We start from the raw sequence: 22,285 nt of genomic DNA on the forward strand, positions 1-22,285 counted from the left end.
GGGAGGCAGCAAAAAATTAAGACTGATTAATGACAACACCTTTGAAAATTCATTACGATCTTCAACTTCAGCCTTCTTCCTATGCCATTGTTTTCAATCATATTTTCTAGCTTCATTATCTTCATATGCATATAATGGTAGTGTAATCAAATAAAGTAACACAGCTACTACCTCAAACAATGGAATCAATGTTGTTCATATCAAACGACACAATACAGTGTACACCAACTGTGTGGGGAAGCAGGAACTGGACTGTTAAGTGCCACATCACTCATACTACTATTACGATCAGAATCATTAAATGTCTGGAACAGTTACATCAAAACTGTTTGTTTCACAGAATGCTTATTTATGATAAAATTATTAAAACACACACTGCTTATTACTTTTCTAACTTCATTAATTCCTTTTGGTGGGGCAAGTACGTTTCTAACAGTAAAAAAAGAGCGTAGGCTACAGACAGGCTGAACCAGCCCTAGTCTATGGATCAAAACTATGGGTTTTACTTGCTGATCTCAAAAGAAGACAAAGTTCTAGAAAGATTTCTTATGGAGCAGCACCAGCATATCAAGACTGAAAAACCTGTAATGTTGAAGTAAGTGCTGGAATGAGAACAAATGAAACAGTATTGCATAGGAAGAAAATCATTAAACTGATATCAACATCTGTTGAGAATGTTAGATAATCAGCAGTCAAAGAATAATTTTTGATTGGAAGTCACCTTACTGATAGAAATAAAGTAGACCACTTTACTTTCAGAAAGAGCATATCGACAAAATAATGAAGCAACATGGTGTATGTGAAGAGGATGCCTTGAAGAGCTGGGCAGGAGATAGAAAGAATACAGCAACATCATGTTATTAATTGATCTTTCTATTAATTAACTGCCTACAATAATACTAACATACTAGCACAAATAATGATAATATGATTTTATTATTATTACTATCTGAGCCATGACAGGCTCCCTCTGACTTCCTGCCCTGCACCTGGTGTATGTCATTTCTTTTCCTTGGAGCTTGTGGCGCCATGGGGTATAGTACAGCCGCGCAGGGTGCATCGACAGTATCTGGCATTCATCTGAAATTGATAGACTGGAGTGACTGGTAGTCCTTTAAAAGTACTGTCGAATTAATAGTTGCAGGTGCAAGTGTTAACGGAAGATGGAACATTGGTGTGGTATTGGCTATCTGTATTTGCTGTTGGTTGTTCTCTGTGGAAGTCACATTATGCAAGGAGCTTTCTCATCCACAAAACTGCTTGATTTGGATTGTGTTGCACGACTTAATACTTTGTGGCATTGCCTTGGAAGGGGTCAGGGTAATGTCTCGCAACCAGACAAGCTTCTTATTGCTATTCAATTCCTCACGTTCAGCAGTGGATTCTATGATTTTGTAATCCTGAACACTGTTTTAAGTGTGACCATGTTTAGCCTTAGACTAAGTTTTTGATGAGAATCATCTGACGAGTCTGTTGACTTGTGCAACCACTGTGGTCATGTGGTTGTATTAAGTGAGAATGACAGTGGAATTTAGATGCTCCCTTAGTCTGCTCCAGTTTTCTACTGTTGTGACACACTGATTGTTTAGGACCTGGACTCTTATGGCATGCTCATCATAATGTGGCTGTTAACACTGCCGTTGTACATCAGCCTCATGGAATGCAACACTGACAGCTACGGATGGGCTGCCTTCACTCAAGTTATGTAAATTACTATTTGAAATGTGTACTAAAATTTTGTACATTTTCATGTTTGGGGGTTTGATGGGATGAGTGCTCTTCTTGTACATACCGCTGAGCACTGTTAGAATGGCCACATGCTGATCAGCTCTATGTGAATCACTCATGTCATATTTAGATGTCATCCAGACTTGCGAAAATATAGCCTGTTGGCACATTTGAGGCTCACAGGCTGGAACAAGCAAAAGTGTGTAAAACTAAGTCTTACTGAGCTTGGAACATTTGTGTGTTTGTTCACTGGCCATTTGTGAGCTGGAGAGTGAAAGAAATTTATCCCATCTCAGGGCTAGTTACTGCTTAATAGATTTAATTGTCCAACTGTATGTTATTTTAAAGTTGTCATGGGGTGACCTTTCCTCATCTTTTACTTATTTACTGCTAAAAGTTGGTTCTGAGTACTAATTACTGGTTTTCCTTTTTAAAGGGCATTCTTGAGCTCCTATGCATGCACATTCACTTACTGAATAACTTACGCATATTCTACGGCATACCTTAATAGAAATTTCACTGTGTCTGAAACCAGTTATATCAATCTGTGCACACTAATTTCAGTTAATTACTTAACTGCTCATTGAGGGCAACATTTAAAGCAACTTGTCCTGTCTGCTGAAGGCAGCTCCAGAAATCAGTGTATCTGTTTACTTTATTAAATTATCTACATGCACTTTGAGGTGTATTTTAAGAATTTCCTTTTTCTAGTGGTCCCAAGGCAGCTATAAATTGCTCTGTCTTCCAGTATAGCTATTTAGTTTTAACCTTTGAGATGAGTTATGCTTCTGTGTTATCTTAAAGAGCCATCTGTTTCCAAATAATTATATTTTGTCCATTTGTTGAAGCATTTTCTGAGTTGCAGTTTGTGAAGATGGAAATTTTGAATCTAAAATCTAAGAACGGGTGTAAGACACAGCTTTTGTCTTTAACTATTGCCTTATTCAAATGGTCACTAAACTAAGGTGTGTAATGTCTTAAATTTGAAACTTCAGAGTGTTGTTTGTAATCCTGCTATTGTATCTGATTTTAGTTATTTTTCTTAAATAAAACATTTTAATAAACAATGGAGAATCGTGAACCCTAATCCATCCAGTCGCTCCACTTAATTTCCCTTTTTCCTGCTGGATGTTTGGTTGGTAATGAAGGATGGTTATTTTCCTGGAACTACTCATACTGTCATTCCTCATACTGTCATTCACCATGAGGTGTGTGTGTGTGTGTAGGTATCCACTGCTGAACACAGGGTCCCACGACTGTCTCAATTTGTCCTTATTGAAGAAGCTACAGTTTATCTATAAATTAAAAGTATGTCAGCTTCCATGTAGTATGGGCAGTGTGGTCAAACTTGTGGCTCGTCTGCATGTGGGCAACTCCTTGGTGATTAGTACCAACTGCACCGGGGAGGTATATGTTGCACTTGCTGACTGAGCTCTGACCATGACTTCCTTGTGTCAGAACGTGGAGTGTTTAGAAAGTAGTCAGCCCCACCATAAGCAAATACATACAATCCACGCACAATTGATCCAATGGGATAATCACTTGTGTGGTATTCCACAATGTAATCTCTATCCTGAGCAGGTTACATTAGCTCTGCAGTTAAAGGGGCAGGTGCATGATTTGCTAAGTGGGGTCAGCCACCTTGATTTAGACAAATTAGGAGCAATAGGTGGAGAACAAGATTCTCCTACCAACAGATAACTGCTGTAAGTAGTAATTCTACAGACACCTTTAAGGATGAGAAGGGAATTCATTTGGGAAATTACTTTACCAAATATGTTACTGCTTCTAACTATAATGGAACTTTCAATTTAGAATTTAAGACAGGTGAAATCCATCCTATGGATCACCAAATTTATGTTTGATGCTGACACTTTGGCCATCTCCAATAATGTTGTTGATCAGGCATTGTACCCCCTGTGTTAAGTCATGTTTTCAGTTGAATTTTACACGGAAGTGCAACATTGAGGGAGTTGTGGGAATCAATTACTGCGCTGACATTCCACCTCATATTTAGAGGCTGCTCAAACATGAACATTTTGGCCAGTGCAGTTTCCTCATGAACATTTCCCTAGGTACACAGATGAATGCATATGGTCATTCCATTCTTGCAATTGCAAGTCACAAATACTCAGTAATATATTAGAGAAAATGCAGCCACAGGACCGTTCATGGATTACCTTCACTAATAAATGCACATCTTTTACTGAATTAGAGGATTTGGTGTCCGCTATTGAAGTCCGAGTTTCGCAGATCAGCAGCGATGAGGCTTTAAGTGTCATTATCAGGATGGGGATCGAGATTCTGGGCAATTTCAAAGGGGACCACCAATACGGAACAAGCGTAGGATTTGTTTTCAGTGTAACAAAGAGGAGCATTTTGCATAGCAATGTCTGGTTCCATGGAAGGAGAGTCAAACAGCTGGTATCACAAGGAATGGAAGAGGCATGGTAGTGTTCTACTGCCAAAGTGCTGTCTCTGCATCAAGTCCAAGGTAGGGGAATGCCTGCCTTACCTTTGGGTATAACTTATCCAGGAACCAGTGTACAAACTGCTCAACTCTGGTAGTTCAGTTTCTCATTTAGATTATCTGTGGTATTTGGAGTTCCACAATACCTGTGAACTGCCTCATTTGCATCCATCCTCCCAATGTCAAGCTCTCACTGGGCAGATGTTGCCTCTGACTGGCAAAACTGAGTACTGGAAAATTTTCTTGGCCTATGAAGTGGATAGTAATTAAAAAGTTTTCAGTAAACTTAATTTTGGGGTGTTTTGTAAGTGGTAGTGGGTTTTTGTTAGTTTGTCAAAGCAGGGTTGTTTATTTTAAATTTAACCCAGCTGAAAAATTCCAGTTGTGCTCCTGTCAGGTTGCCACAAGAGTTCATAGTGTGTTACCATAATAGTCGCCATTTGGGCTCAGTCACCTTGGTCCAGTAGAGGTAAAGCTGGTGCTGGAAGTTCTTGATTGTTTACCACAGGTAGTTAACTAACAGATTTGACATCACCAATTATTTCCTGTACACAATTCGCCTTACAAATGACATTCCAGAGAGGCAGGATCTTTAGAGGCTTTCTCCATCAAAGACGAAATGTATATGTGCTTTGATTAATAATATGTTGTTCGATGGGGTCATCAGGCCCTCAATCTCAGCCTATGCTTCTCCCATATTTTCAGTATCTATGAGCAGCAGTGGGATGTTTCATCCAGTTGTGGGTTACTGTGCGGTTAATGAGAAGGCAGTTTTGGAATCTGTGCTGCTTCCCAATCTGCATATTTCTTTTACTTGGTTCAGTCGGGCTCAGTATTTTACTGTCCTGGATCTCAATCTCTCCATTATTAGATCATGTTAACAGAGGATTCCAAGATTATTACTGCCTTCTGTTCAGACTGGACCCTCTACGATTTTAACAGGGTGCCCTTTGGTATGTCAATAGGAGTTGCCATTATGTCTTGCCTTCTAGATTATGCTATGGGTGATTTCACGTTCAAGTGTGTCTATAATCACCTAGACGGCATGGTTATTTACTGTTCTGTCTGAACACCTGCAACATCTTGAGGCAGTCCTGGTTTACCAGAGGTAGGTGGGACTAACTGCGAAACCAACTAAAATGACACTGGCACATAGGTTTCATTCTTGGGCCATCTTAGTTCCACTGATTGCATTAGAATTGTCCAGAAGCATACTGGTGATTTGTGAAAATTTCCTGCTCCTAGAAATAAGAATGGTGTGGCACAGTTCATAGGCATGACAAATTTTTTTCGAAAGTTTGTGACCAATTTTACTAAATTACTGGGATGACTTAATGATTTAAGAAATTTCAAATGGGATGAAAGTCGTCCAGAATCTTCCGAAACCATTAAAGTGGCGCTTTGTAACCCACTAGTATTAGCCATACCAAATTTTGAGCTCCTGTTCTTGCAAATGGGCACCTAATTCTTCTAGGGTAGAAAGTGGAAGCTGTCCTCCTGCAGGAACAGAATGGGAGGGGAGGTGTTGTGGGTTGATGACCTATAGCCTATGGACCTTGGAAACTTTCACCTGAGGAGACGAAATATTATATGTATGAATGGAAAGCCTTGGTGTTTCTGTTAGCCCTTGAGAAATTCACATTTTATTTTAAACACCAAGAATTTTGTTTAGAGACTGACAAGCTCTTAGTTAGGTTTTGGCTCATTATTTCCTTAACACCCTCTTAGGCAGTCATTTGGGCATTTATAATACTGTTGTCAAGATAAGACAACACATCACCTGGTCCTCCCTGTAAGATGTGCAGAGGTTGGTGGAGGTGAGAGCCGTAAGCGAGCTGAGCCCAACCCGAACTACCTGAAGGGCTTTTGAGTCTACCCATCAGAAATGCCTGATGCATAAATTTTATATTGATTATACAGGTCCACTTTCTCGTATTTGTGGGTATTAGGCACCTATTAGTTATCATGGATGACTTTTCTCGCTTTTTGACTTATTCCAAGCAGAGGAGTGACCATCCTGGTAGCTATCCTGCATTTGTAATGAATTCTTTCTGTTTACAGGCCACCCAGAATGCTTATTAGCTTTTGTTTCCCAGCTATTCATGAGGTTCTGCTTTGACAATGGAATTAAGGATGTGACCACAAATCCTTATTACCATCATACTTTGATGACCAGGTGAACTGCAAGTTGAAAGCTGTGCTTATCTTTCACAACAAGGCTCAGACGAAGTGTGACATGTCAGTACCATGGTTCAATTTTGTCTTTAAAACTGCACAATCCAAGTCTCTGGAAGCTGTTCCAGTATCCCTTATGCTAGCACATCCAGTCAATTCTCCTCTTGTCAACCTGTGGTCAATCAATGGTTTGCTTCCAGAGCAAGTCACCCTAGCAGTAACACAGCACAACTGGAGCCAGGCTAGGCATAATACCAAAATTGCCCATCACAGGCTAGCCATCTGCTGCAATCAGGGGCTAAATAGTTCATTGCAAAGGCTGGGGACAGAGTGTTAGCCCGAAACCCTCATTGTTCAAAAATGGGAGTTAGGGTTCACTAGCAAACTAGCTCCTCAGTTCTTGGGACCCTGTGAGACTGTCAGGGTGGTGAGCCTGACAAACGTCCTACTTCTGAATTTATGCACACATAAAACGTTATGCATGCACATTACCCATGTCAAGGAGAGTCATATGTAGAGGGCTCCTCAATGGGAAGGGGATTTTGATTTTGTGGGATCCCTCTTTGAATTCCAGCCCCATGTGCCTGGCAAATGTCCCTTGTCACAGCTCAGAGTTCATGGCACCAGTGGACGTTGTGGAGCCAAAATGGATGTAGAGCAACAGCAGTGCATCTCAAGGGCATTCGGTGTCTTGAAGCTGGACTGGAGGGTGAGCCATGCAGCACTTGTGGGCAGCATGTACAGTTTGGCCGAACTTAATGTGCCACTATCATTGTCACCATCACCACAATAAAACAATCTTCTTTCAATAATGGTAACTGCCATAGTCTGATCAGCCCCAACATTATTATCACTCATCTAAAGTCTGGTATGTCCACCTCTGGCACAGATAACAGCAGGGAGACATTGTGGCATGGAAGCAATGAGGCCTTGGTAGATCACTGGAGGAAGTTGGCACCATATCTGCACACTGAAGTCACCTCGTTCCCATAAATTCTCAAAGGGGGGATGATCTGCAACATTTTAAATTACATCCCAGATGTGTTTGACCAGGTTTGCCATCACATCAATTGGAACTCACCACCATGTTCCTCAAACCGTTCCATCACACTCATGGCCTTGTGAAATCGTGCATTATTTTGATGAAAAATGCCACTGCCAGTGGGGAAAATCATCGTCATGAAGGGTGGACCTTGCCACTGGTAGCGAGGCTTGCATGCCTGAGTGATATAGATAGCTCTTCTGTAGGTGCAGCCCCAGCGGAGGGTATCTGTTGAGGGGCCAGACAAATGTGTGGTCCCTGAAGAGGGGCAGCAATCTTTTCAATAGTACAATAGTTGCAGGGGCAACAGTTGGGATGAACAACTGATCTGGACTTGTAAAATTAACCAAAACAGTCTTCCTGTTAGCAATGGGAAACTGTAGCCATAATATTTCCCGAGTGGATACAACTTTACTGCATGGTTGAATGATGATGGCATCCTCATGGGTAAAATATTCGGCAATTAAAATAGTCCCCCATTCAGATCCCCGGGCAGGAGTAACTCAGGACGTCATTATCTGGGGAAAGAAAACTGGCATTCTACAGAGTGGAACATGGAATGTCAGATCGCTTAATGGGGTAGGTATGTTAGAAAATTTAAAAACGGAAATGGATAGGTTAAAGCTAGATATAGTGGGAATTAGAGAAGTTTGATGGAATGAGGAACAAGACTTCTGGTCCGATGAACACAGGAATATAAAAACAAAATCAAAAAATGGTTCAAATGACTCTGAGCACTATGGGACTTAACATCTGTGGTCATCAGTCCCCTAAAACTCAGAACTACTTAAACCTAACTAACCTAAGGACATCACACACATCCATGCCCGAGGCAGGATTAGAACATGCGGCCGTAGCGATCACGCGGTTCCAGACTGAAGTGCCTAGAACTGCACGGTGACACTGCCTGGCCAATACAATATCAAACTGGGGTAATGCATGAGTAGGTTTAAGAATGAATAAAAAATAGGAGCGCAGATAAGCTACTATGAAAAGCTTAGTGAACACACTGTTGTAACTGAGATAAACACGAAGCCCATGCCTACCACAGTAGTACAAGTTTATATGCCAACTAGCTCCCAAGACGAAAAGATTGAAAAAATGTATGATGAGATAGAGAAATTATTCAGATAGTGAAGGAAGACGAAAATTTAATAGTCACGGAGGAGTGGAATTCGATAGTAGGAGAACAAAGAGGATGGGGGCGGGGGAGGAGGAGGATGAAGGCCAAGGGGTGGCAGACAAGGCAGTGGAGGAAAAGGGGGCAAAGGCACAGGCACGCGGGGGCGGAGAGGCAATGGCAGACGGGGCAAAGGCAATGGCAGACGGGGGAAAGGCAATGGCAGACGGGGGAAAGGCAATGGCAGACGGGGGAAAGGCAATGGCAGACGGGGGAAAGGCAATGGCAGACGGGGGAAAGGCAATGGCAGACGGGGGAAAGGCAATGGCAGACGGGGGAAAGGCGTCGCCCTCCGTTTCTGGCAGTGCGCAACTGTGGCAGTCGCAGCTTTGGTGTCACCCTCTGGTGGGGAAGGGGAAAGGTTGCCTGTTCGTGTGTATGTAAGGGGCACTATGAGCTCACCAGTCGGTCTGTCAGGGTCAGTCTGGGTGAGTCCGGAGTCAGCCTGGGGTCAATCTCTCGTCCGCAGCCTGCTAGTTTGTCTCTCATCCCTTTATGTGGTGCAATGAGAGAACTCAACGAGCGGTTGTCCGGTCGCGGGCTTAGTTGCTGCATCTGAGGCTGCACGTTGGACCGTCAGGCTGCTCGAGTTGCTCAGGCAATGGTCACTGGCGGTTGGATCAATCGGTCAGTCGGTCACACACTGAGACAAGATGGCTTGTCCGCCTTGAGTGTCAGTGCATGTGAGGTCGCCACGTGAGTCCAGTGGGCCGCACTGTATAGCGAGGGGTAGTGGCTTCGCGGCGGACATGAGAGCAACAGGAGTCAACCCACGACATCCGTCTGCGCAGTGCGAGCTGCGACGCCGTCAGACGGGAGATTTGTGCACCTTCCTGCATCTGCTGAAGCGGCTGGCAGCAGACGGTTCGGGAGAGCGTTTTGGAGGTGCTGCACCAGGTCTTCGCTAGAAATTGCAGTTTATTAGAAGTTAAGTGATTCATGATATGTTGTTTCAGTTACTTGTTAAATTCTATTTGTTTTCTTGGTGAGGTCACCAGCCCCTTTGTTTTGGGGTCATCCCACTATTCTTCTCCGTTTGCCCACCTGCGGGCAGGTGGTTATTTATGAATTGGGTGGTCCGTTTTTCCCTTGTGGACTAGGGGCGCGTTAGAGCAACCTGTTGCCACCCTTCCACCAACAGACTTTTCTTAGAAATTAAAATCAAGTTGCACCTTCGGTGGCAACTTAATCTTTTAATTTCCACCTATTCTATGGGGTGCATACTTTGTGTGCTTGTGTGAATTGTTAAAACTTTTACTTTAAAGTAATCTGGTGTGTTGCAGATTTGCACCTGTGTAGTCGTTCAGAGGTGGTTGTTAGTGGTCATGACTACGGCCATGTCAAAAGGGAGCGGCAAGGTTCTCAGCCCGAAAGCTCATACACTCAAAAATTTGTTTCTTTCTGCCTCTGAATAAATTGTAACTTGATATTTAGAGGGTGCTTTCTGCTCAATTTTAAATCTGTTTCTTATAAAAAAGGCTTTTAGGAATAAAATTCCCATTTGTTAAAAGCAATTTCATTTTGATTTCATCAGTTAGTCCCTGGCAACTACTTCCACGCTCACATAATGTGATTAAATGTGTTAATGTTCTTGATGAATCGCTAGTAAATAAAGCAAATTCTTAAGAAAAAGTTCTGAAAGTAAATTCACGGTCTACAGAGAAGGAAAATTAGTGGGTGAATATGGAATGTGGATAAGGAATGAAAAAGGAAGCCATCTGGTAGAATTTTGGACAGGGCATAACTTCATCATTCAGTATGTGCTCAAAAGTATCCGGACACTGCCAGAAACATACTTTTTCATACTAGGTGCATTGTGCTGCCACATACTGCCAGGCAGTCCATATCAGCGACCTCAGCAGCCATTATACAACATGAGAGAGCACAATTGGGTGCTCTGCAGAACTCATTGACTTCGAAAATGGTCAGTGATTGGGTGTTACATCTGTGGCACAGGTGCAAAATACTAACATGAATTATTTACAGATGAATGGAAAAGCTGGTAGATGCCAACATCAGGGAAGATTAGTTTGGATTCCATAGAAATGTTGCAATACATGAGGCAATACTGACCCTACGACTTATCTCAGAAGACAGATTAAGGAAAGGCAAACCTACATTTCCAGCATTTGTAGACTTAGAGAAAGCTTTCGACAATGTTGACGGGAATACTCTTTCAAATTCTGAAGGTGGCAGTCATCAAATACAGTGAGAGAAACAGAAACCAGATGGCAGTTATGAAAGTCGAGGAGCATGAAAGGGAAGCAGTGGTTGGGAATGGAGTGAGACAGGGTTTTAACCCATCCCCAGTGTTTTTCACTCTGTATGTTGAGCAAGCAATAAATGAAACAAAAGAAGAATTTTCAGTATGCATTAAAATCCAGGGAGAAGAAATAAAAACTCTGAGGTTTGCCAACAACATCGTAATTCTGTCAGAGACAGCAGAGGACCTGAACAGAATGGACAGTAGCTTCAAAGGGGGATATAAGATGAGCATCAACAAAAGCAAAACAAGGATAATGGAATGTAGTCTAATTAAATCAGGATATGAAGATGGAATTAGGAAATAAGACATTTAAAGTAGTAGATGAGTTTTGCTATTTGGGTATCAAAATAACTGATTGTTGAAGTAGAGAGGATATAAAATGTAGACTGGCAATGGCAAGGAAAGCATTTCTGAATAAGAGAAATTTGCTAACATAAAGTACACATTTAAGTGTCAGGAAGTCTTTTCTGAAAGTACTGGTATGGACTGTATCCATCTATGGAAGTGAAATGTAGACGATAAGTAGTTTAGACGAGAAGAGAACAGAAGCTTTTGAAACGTGTTGCTATAAAAGAATGCTGAAGATTCGATGGGTGTATCACGTAACCAATGAGGAGATACTGAATAGAATTGGGGAGAAGAGATATTTGTGGCACAACTTGACTAGAAGAAGGGATCAGTTGGTAGGACACATTCTGAGTCACAAGGGATCATTGATTTAGTACTGGAGGGAAGGGCGGAGGGAAGAAGTTATAGAGGGAGACCAAGGCATGATTACACATATTCAGGAGGATGTGGGTTGCAGTAGTTACTCAGAGAAGAAGCAGCTTGAACAGGATAGAGTAGATGGAGAGCTGCATCAATCCAGTCTCAGGACTGAAGATCACAACAAGAAATGCATCCTCCCAAAGGCATGATGATTTATCAGGATTCATCAGTCCATGCAGTGCTCTCCCAATGTGCCAACATCCAACACCAACAGTTACATGCCTATTTCAGTTTTAGTTGTCAATGTCATGACATTAACACTGGCACATTCATGGGTCATCAGTGTTTGGAGCATTGTGCATGTGGACACACTTGTACTCTGCCTAGCATTAATGCCTGATGTTAGTTATGCCACAGTTTACTGTCTGTCTTGTTTTACCAGTCTGCCTAGCCTGTGATGTGTACCACCTGTCATGAGCAGTACTTGCCCAACCCCCATAATGTCTGGACATGGTTTCACCTCTGTTTCGCCATGTGTTGAATACAACTGCCACAGCACTCCTCAAATGCCCAACAAGCTGTGCAGCTTCCAAAATGCTCATCCTAAGCCTTCAGGCCATCAAAATCTGCTCTCAGCCAAACTCAGATTGTGTGCATTCCCTATTTTACACCCAGACAGCATGCTCACTCATACTCCATGCACCGTGTGCATGTGAGACTAGAAGACAAGGTGAGGTGCTATTGCCTGGATAAGTTTATATTGATAGCAGATCAGTGATCATAATGTTTTGGCTGATGTTATGGATATAGTATTATGACTTCCAAATGGATGCTAGGCCATTCCAAGGGAACCATTCTGCAACATTCAAGGCAATTGTCAATTGCATCAAATTACTACAAGAGTGTACCAGAAAATAATGCCTCCTAAACTTTGATTCTGTTCTTCATATCAGTTGTCGTGCATATTACTCTGTTGATGTTACGACTTTGCTGACACAATATGCAGCACCCTCCTGCTGACGAGTTCTGAACTGCAGTGTGTAATGTGTGTGTGTGTTAGTTAACTGTGTCAGCATGTCAGAAAACCCTCAGAAAACAGAACACAAATTCAAATAGTTCATCCACACGTGGAGTACCCTCTCCTTCAGCATGACAACGATAGACCACACACAACTTTTTTTTTGCATCTACAACAGTCTGAAACCTTTGATTCATTGTTATTTTTCATACTTCATAGTGTCCCAGTTTGACCCAGTTAATTTTCAACTATTTGCAAAACCTAAAGAAAACCTTCAAGAACTTCACTTTGCCGGCCGGTGTGGCCGAGCAGTTCTACGCACTTCGGTCTGGAACTGCGCAGCCGCTATAGTCGCAGGATAAAATCCTGCCTCGGGCATGGATGTGTGTGATGTCCTTAGGTTAGTTAGGTTTAAGTAGCTCTAAGTTCTAGAGGACTGATGACCTCAGATGTTAAGTCACATAGCGCTCAAAGCCATTTTTTTTAACTTCACTTTGATAGTGGTGAATTGGTGTGAGCAGAGATGAGGCTGTGCGTCTGCCAACAAAGTCAAACATTCTACAGTTATGACACCAACAACCTGGTGTCTCATTGGGATAAAGGTGTTCACTGCCATGGTGACTTTGTTTGAAATAAATATTTAAACACTAAGAATAAAGATGTAAAATGTTAATAAAGTTTGTTTTAATTAAAATGCTTCAATAATTTTCAAATAAAAATTGTGTACCATTACTTTCCAGCATGTGCTCATGCCCAAAATATACACCATTTAAAAACTAAGCTTTATTAATTTGACCAAGAAGGTGGCTTTCAATAAACGTAATGACTACATGCATCTGTTAAGGTCATAGGGAAGTTCAGTCCCATTAACACACCACACAACGTAAAAGAAGACTTCTTGTAGTTAAAAGTTCATTCTGGGCACAACTGGAATTTTTTGGTTAGGCTGTGCTACTGGTCAATTTGTTAGCACATCCTTTACTTGGCTTTCACCTAGCAAGGCTTTGTCAGCTCACAGCCACACTGCCACCTTTCAACCTAGGCTAGGCCTTGAGCTGCACTATGGATCGGTCTCTCAGCACAATCAATATTTCTAGGGGGGAGGGGGTCTAGAAACACATTTTAACCTTGTAGCCTTTGAATAGTTCTCAGGTTCAGGTCCAAGGTCAATGACTCTTCAAATCGCTTCTCATTTACACGATGTGTGTTGTGCATACATATCATTCGTATGCCAAACCATCATTGTGTCAGGGGTGAAAGCCAAGACTTTAACTATGTTGGGTCTAACCACTCTTTTACTGTATTTAATAAAATTTAGTATATTTACTTTCCTATCGTTTCCTCACAGTGATGGTTTACGATTACTGTTGTGATACTCCTCGACAAATGAATTGCAAGCTGATCACATAGTTCGTACGAACTATAATGAAGCACTCTCATATATTCAAATGCAAATGATGCATTAATGCTATCACAGTACTTCTGCAGTTGCACCCAAGATGGGTGTTGAAGCAGACTTGTTCAGCACAGACAGTACACAAGTAGTTTGCGTGATTGTGTCAGGACCCTCAATTCTGGTAGGCAGAATAAAAATACTAGTGGCACCAAGTGAATTTGTTTTCCTGCTGATGGCTGAATACCCTACAAATAGCTGCACTGCATCAGATTTCAAGTGACGTGTGTATGTAAGATTACTTACACCAGTATCTATAACATTCTGGTAGTTTCACAAAAAATGTGTGACAACGTGCAGCAAACACAGAAAGTGGTTATGAACAAACCTGTCAATATTTCATGTGTAATACCATTGCTTCATGAAAACTTCACTGCCAACATATAAATTCATTCTGCAGATACGGGCCGTGTAACAATTTATGTTTTCATGTGGTATTTGTCTGAAATCTAACTTTACTATTGGGTCATTCCATGTCAAGTGGCCTAAATTTAGACAAGTTCCCCACTTGACCATCTCCAATTTTATGAAATTTTTGCAGCATGTACATATACACCTTACATGAAGCACTGCCAAATTACAGCTTCATAAATAGTATAATGGGGCCACCAGCCACCTTTTTGTAAAGGCTCGTTTTTTTTTCATTGTGACTGAAATGAATAAATGATCAACTTTGTTTTACCACTGTTCAGGATCTAAGAGACCTGTTGTGCTCAAACTTTGTGATCCTGTTCAAATTTTTGGGTACAATAGCTTCGTTTTAGTACAAAATGTCAAACTATGGTAAATTCATCATAGTGTGCCATCAAAGTTTCCATAAATCTTGTTGTATCAAACTCACATTTATATTACATTAAAAAAATACATGTACCAATCATACTCTTTATGGTTCCCAAGCCAAATATTTCAGTTCTTATTAATTCATTTGCTGAAATTTGTTACTAATAGAAATTACAGTTGATTCTAACAAGCTATGTCAGCCCATTCTTGTTGCTGATGGAGCTGTAATGATAGAAATAATGTGTTGGTTTGGAATCCAACAAGCATCCTGCCTAGCTGGCCTATAGAATGAATGTGCAGGTCCATTGGGGTGCATGAAAATAACAAACATTTTCTTCTTCTGAAACTTCAGACATATTACCAATCCACCATTTTCCATCATATATACAGGCAATGTATTGGTCCAGTTGTAAGGCTTTAGTATTTCTGAATGAAACGCTTTGGTCAACATTTGCCACAAAAAAGTTTGTATTATTAAATACTCTTCTAATACAAACTTGCTTTTCATTTAATGGCACAAAATGGCGATTGTCTCTTGTTCCTGATACTGTGCAGCCATTTTTTAACCTTGCTTCATGCTCAGTTTTTAATGTTTCAATTTGTTCTTTTGAAGCAAAAATTAAATGGTTTCCTCTGATATTCTTTGCACAGTATTTAAACAAGTCAGTTGGTGTCAAAATCTGGTCCTCAGTTGGTCTTTGAAGGCTTGCTCTTGCTGCCACGCACTTTACAGTTCCTCCAATTCTATCAATGGAGATTTTCCATGCCTTGTAGCAGGAAAGTTCCATTCAGCTGAGATTCCAAAGTCATTCTGATGGTGACAGAGATTCAGAAATTTTTTGAAGTTTTTGTACTGCACTGCTGACCCATCACTGAAGTAGTAAATGTGTGTCATTTTTCCAAGGAGACACTTTAGATATTCTATTAATTTCACTATAAAAGCATTTACAGCAATTGCATTATGTTTCAGGCTGTCACTTATTATACAGTAACTGATGCTGCTGATGTCCAAGTTATTTCTGAAGTACACAACAAATGGGTGTAAAGTTGCTTTGCTGTTATTCCAGTGAAAACCTTGAACTGCATCCTGGACAATGAAGGAATAATTTTTAGCAAAGTCCATTAATATGATCATTTCAGTTGGCTTACAGTTTTCTTTTATGCATTTTAGGTGCTTGCTCTGGTGCTTTGCAACATAATGAGTGGAAAGTTTGTCAATTTTTGAAATCAGATCTTCAATAAAATCCTCAGTGGTCATCTGCTTTGTTTCTAATGTATCTATCAGTGTGCACCCACTGTTTGAACTCAATGGTATCATCTGGATCACTGTCTTCAAAACTACTTTCTAAAAACTGTTCAAGTAGTTCCTTTCCAAGACAAATTTCACGGGGAAGAAGCATGCAGTCTGGATTCCAAATCACACACTGTTTTAGCAGTCAGACTCTTATAATTTTCTTTAATTGGAGTGCTTGCAAGCATCAGTTTCACAGTTTGGTGTAAAGTGCAGCCAGAAACTGAGTGGGTTCCTGCAGCACCCACAGCAATGCACGATTTTGGCCTCAATTTACAAAATCTGCCAAATCTAATTTCAGGCCCATGCTGAAGTTGATATGCAACAAATATTTCTTCCAAATTATTCAGAAGAAGGTATTTTTGCATCAAAACTATCTTTCCTTCTATTCTAATTGATACATAGTCTTTTTACCTGGACAAATTCGACTAAATTCTTCATTCTGAAAAAAATGTTACCACTCTCTCTTTTACGGCATCTGAAATCATCTTGCCACACTTGTTCTTTGGCAGAGTTAGTACACTATTTTCTGCCTGTAATTCCTAGCTGCTTTTACCATCCTTCTTGCGTTGTCTCTCTTATAGTCCAGCTTTGTGGCACTAGTGTCAGTATCTGCAATTTTTCAGGCTGCCTTGACAATTGCAACTTCTCTTTCAATTCCTTAATCAGCTGCTTATAATCTTCACAATCAGGACATGTCTTGCTTGTACTTTTGAAGATCTTTTGGGGGTAATCCTCCAGCAGCAGCAATGTTATTCGCAATTGCCTGTTGAGCTTCGCTTATTTTTCATTTTGCGCAACCTTTCACATCCCTTTTGGATATTCTCTGATATTTTAGAGGCGAGACCCAAAAAGCAGTTAGAATTGAATTGATTGATACTTCTGGATATGCTTCATCTTCTGACTGGTTTGAAGTCCACTGTGATTTTTCTGCTTTCTTTGCTAAAAATTGTTTCTGCAAGTTGGACAGATCTTCCGACCAGGTTTGACATTGCTCTTAGTCACAGCTTGCAATTGTTTTGCTGTTTCCACATTGACAATCCGTAAACCCTTTTTAACAGAATGGTTCTTTGCACCAAAACGATTACAACAATATCTCTGTAGAAAGTCATGAATTCCTGTTACTCTACTGAAAATTCTTTAATTGGAATGAAGCCTCGATGCGTGTATGTTTTCAGCTGACATACAGAATTATATGTAGGACCAATGACACACAGTAGTGAAACCTCATTGATATCCATTACACTACACTTCAATTTATGCTTCCAATTGCCGTTTGTTTCAATATTAGATCAAGTAGAATTGGTGTATATTTCCAACTGAAAAATATTAAACAATCATAGCAGGGTGCATACGCGGATATGGGAAAAAATTCCCGGATTTCCCGGTTAAAAATACACTTCCTCCCGGGAGTGCGAACATACTTTTTTCCCTATTAACTGACAATATATTTTCTCTCGGAACTGTATAACATCAGTCTTTTGAATGGTTACATACGGTCGTAGAATTTCCTGGTGCTTTAGAAAATGAACCACAGGGAACACAACACGTTTTGGAAAGATCTTTGATGAGCAGCAACATGTACAGTGCATATTTTCATATTACGAAAGTATAAATTCAAATTCCACCAAACACCGCATCTTACTTTCCGAAGCATTGAAATCAAGATTGAAATGCACTTTTGTAAGCCAGTCATAGCTCATGTCATGTGATCTCGCCAGCCGATGACAGCGGGTATTCAGAACTGAGGACACAGGATGTAGTGAGCCAATAGCAACATCACTGTTAAGAAGCGTGAATGCATAAACAGAAAAAGCTAATGGTTTAAATTAATATACATCGTGTTGCTACACAAAAAGCAAAGCTTTCACATATGATATTGGTCTATAAGAGTAAGACGCTGCAAGAGAAGCAAGCTTTCACATATAATGTTGGTCTTTTAAGCGTGAATTACAATGTAATATATATTACACAAATGTGCCAGCAAAATTTTTAATAACGACATAAATGTCTTGTCTTCTGGGCTCGAAATTCATCTAAATGGCTAATCATCAAAGAGTTGATTTTTAAATGAGACTCAAATGCTCTGTGATTTAAGAAATTCATTGTACATTCTCGCACATAGTTCAACTTACGTAGAAGGATATTTATTTTGAAATTAACACTTTTCAAACCACCATTCAGAATATTTTCACACGAGCTATTAGAAATAGGCTCATTTGTGAAGTTGCCAGAGAGCACCAGTTGACAGGTGCCACTGGACTTGCGCAGCTACGATGGCGTAGGGAGCCCGTATGTTTGTAAGTGTAAAACATTAAAACATCTTACATTATGTCATAAAACAAACAAGACATCAGAGGATACTCCAAGAGCATCGGAATTTTGTGACCAATAATAAAATGTGCACATTTAAAGTGCACATTCGTATGTCCAGATTCCCAGTGAAGTGGGCCACGACCTGATATTAAGCTTTTCAATGTAGTTTTTGGAATGTAAATTTTCTTATAATACCAGTACTATGTTATCTCATGTTTAGTTCTTTATTATGACATAATGCCACACGTGTTATAAGTTGGAAATGTGCACTTGAAATGATGCAGCAAACAGTGTGCGGAATTAAACACTTCATTTCAAATATATTGTCTGCCTCAGCAGAAAAGATTAATAAAAGAAAATTTCTTTAGCAAATCGACAAAAATAGCCTCATTGTTCCGCAAGGCAATAAATGCTTGATAGTCAGAAAGGTGGAAATAAAATAAAATCTGTAACTAACAACACATTTCAGCCTTCCGTAATTATGTGTATGTATTTTAATTCACTCGATAGCCTCCCACCACAGCAATCTGTTTTGTTTTCATTTGATGTGAAAGCAGTAAACGAAGAGGAAACAGCAAAATCACTAAATGTATACATGGATCACGTGGAGACTACCCACATGCCCACTATAACTCAGACTGCTCTGTGCATCAGCCCCGAATTTACGATACTTTCGAACTGGGCCAATACTCCGCCACTCCCTCAAGCGTTTGAGATAGGACGTCAAAAATCAGAAAAAACTAATTTTCAAAAATATATTCATTTTGTAGCATGCATCTTTCTGAAGAGTCTAACATATAAAACATATGTGTTTGAGGAAATGTAAGACATGTTATTTGGTCATCAATGTGCCAAAGTGCAGTGCCACACTTCTTCACACAGCATTCTCCTATCGCACGTCACTGTATTTCGCTCTGTGGAATTGAAACATGTATATTTTGCAATGGATGCCATAAAACCATATTCAGGACAGTGGAAATTCAAATGTCCTGTGGCGTGTCTCATGCTTACAGTCGGTCAATTTGACATCCTGTCCCTCTTTTTTTCTTTTCTTTTTTTTTAAAAAAATGAACTTCAGAAAAGTTGCACTCTATTCCCTAGCAGCTGACAACTTGCTGCTTTGTGTGACATAAAATTAAATATAGGATACATAAAACCAGTAAAGACATGAGACAAGCAAGAGAATTCACATTTCTTCGATCCTTAGCTCCTAGAATTTTTTTCTCTCTAATCTTGCTACAGCTTTACATGGCATGCTTTCCTTTCTGTGAAAGAATCTGTTACCTCATCAAAGTTCGTCTAATGTTTTGCTACAGGAAAAATCGAAATGTCGTAGTCTAATACTGAAAAGCTGTTAATACAAATAGGACCCAAGACTGGTGTGGTTTCTCGATCTGATTACGTCTATTTTGTCACACTCTGCTAGATAAAACAAAATAGGCCTTTCTAATACTGCAACAATTTTAACACACACCAAATAAGTGAGACTGTTTTGGCACAAACAGTCATTTTTTAACGACAGAATACAACTCACAAAGTACCAATATCAAATGCCTATTAGGCCTACTATAAGCAAAAAGCTTTACTTTGGGAAATAGTTTCACACTCCATTCATACGCTCCAGTTCTCAAGCATGAGATCGAAAAGTAGTAGTACAAAATTTTTATACAAACTTTGAATCATCATTTTGTTCCATAATTTATGTGATGTCCCCGTTTCTTCTTCCTCATTCTAACAAAGAGTCTTGTTATCACTAATTCTGTAACTATTCCTGTCAATGTCAAAGCTTATTCACCGGTTAACTTCACTAACTCTGCCGAATCACCGGTTTAGTTATCCCGCATTTATTCTCCGGTTAGGCGTTGTTATGTGTTCATACAACACGTTTTCCATGCTACTTCCAGAACAGAACTTACAGCGGCTGCTAGCCGGGGACTGTACAACTGGCCCTTACTAGTATAGCGATCTGGCCAAAAACTTTGTCAAAATTTCATTTTCTTGGATACACCAAGAAGGTAATATGTAATCGCTGTCCGCAGTGGCTGAGCGGTTCTAGGCGCTTTAGTCTGGAACCCCGCTACTGCTGCGGCCGCAGGTTCGAATCCTGCCTCGGGCATGGACGTGTGTGATGTTCTTAGGTTAGTTAGGTTTAAGTAGTTATAAGTTCTAGGGGACTGATGACCTCAGATGAAGTTCCATTGTGCTCAGAGTCAGTTTTATATGTAATATTTCTTACTGGTTATTTGTTTATTTCCACTCCGGTAGTTTGAATCTATGGATTTCACTAGTAATTATAGCAAAGCTCATCATTTGCAAACCCAATCAACCACACAATCAGACAACGGTTGGCATTCATTCGTTCAGCCTTACTCCGCTCAGCTCGCATAGCCCCTTTTGTCTGTAGGAAAGTTTGTTTCTACATGCGACAAGGATTCCCCGGCAATCATGTACACTATGTATGCATTCACAGATCAACTTACGATTCATTCAGAAATCAACTTAGTATGTGTTCAAAAATGTTCAAAAACTGACAGGGATGCGTTTTCAGTAATATGAATAATCGATAGACTAACGTGCGCTGGATGCTAGGTGCTTTGTGAAACAAGGATTTCTCCCTGAAGAATATGAATTGCCCCCCCCCCCCCACAGGTCTGGGCCGGCTGCGCACGCATGAATCTGGCAGCTTGGGCACTCCAGTAAAATATTTCCCCGTAGCATCTAGCTGCGACTGCTTACACAGCCAACAGCCACGTTTCTGTAGCCAGAAGCGGGAGAAGCTACTACTCAACTGCGCATACGCATGATCCCACTCATAACTGCTAAAACGAATCTAATGTAAACAGTTGTGATGTCATGCTCATTGGAGGCAATTTGTTGTTACGAAGCCTTGCATAGTCTTCCTAAAGCCTTTGACACATTTTGCTGTTGGCAGACGCTTGTATGAGCACTGCGTTTTGTTGTTGCATAGGGCGCATTTCCTTTGCAGTTTAAGTTTTATTTTCGTTTTTCTCTCCTTCATGTATTATTGCTGCAGTATTACTCTGCAGTAGCAGGACACAGTAATATCCTTTGTTAGTGTATCGATTCTTACCAGTCAAAATTACAAAAATGTAACTGAAAACAAAAACAATGACAAATTCCTGGAATTCTAAAAAATTCCCGGGTTTTTCCCGGATCTCCCGGGTCGTATACAACCCGCATATGTAATGGGAACTTCCTTGAGTATACATCAGAAAAAATTAAATAACATAGTAAACCCACTACCTTGAAATAATTTTTACTAACCGAAAAACAATGTTAATCCAGTAATGACAACACACTTTACATAATTTAAAAAGGCACACAACTTCTGAACACTTCACTACACAACAATGTGGTTCAGACTGATTGTTGAAGCATGTTAAACTGGTCTGTCTCTAAACTAAAAACTCTTTCTGATCAGGCAAAGTGAGCTCAGATAAGTCAGTTATTGTTTGAGCAATCTGGATGCCACTTGCAGAGCATTATGACATGCTGACAGGCTGCAGATAACTAAAGTACCAGCTTCAGAAAGTTAATGCTTTCAGTAGATACAATGCAATGAAGTACAGTCAAAATTTGATACAAGATTTATGACCCACTTTGATAGCACACTATGATGAATTTACTATAGTCACAATGTCAAGAATTGAGCCTTTATGAAATGACGGCTAGTGGCCCCACCATACTACTTATAAAGCTGTAATTTGGCAGTGCTGTATGTAAGGTCTCTATGTACAACCTGAAAAAATTTCATGGAAATTGGAGATGGTCTAGTGGGGACTCTTAGGCCACTTGACATGGAATGACCCTGCTGACCGTTCTTCTTACACTTTGTTC

The 22,285-nt window shown here is 40.3% G+C and overlaps 1 protein-coding gene across 5 annotated transcripts in view; it reads right to left on the reverse strand.

Moving 5' to 3' along the window:
* LOC126427022 (zinc finger protein 99-like) overlaps window positions 1–22,285 on the reverse strand; it is a 458,738-nt gene that overhangs the window by 431,336 nt on the left and 5,117 nt on the right. The window lies entirely within an intron of this gene.

Source organism: Schistocerca serialis, chromosome 11 (genome assembly GCF_023864345.2).
Source record: "Schistocerca serialis cubense isolate TAMUIC-IGC-003099 chromosome 11, iqSchSeri2.2, whole genome shotgun sequence".
Taxonomy (NCBI): Eukaryota; Metazoa; Arthropoda; class Insecta; order Orthoptera; family Acrididae; genus Schistocerca; species Schistocerca serialis.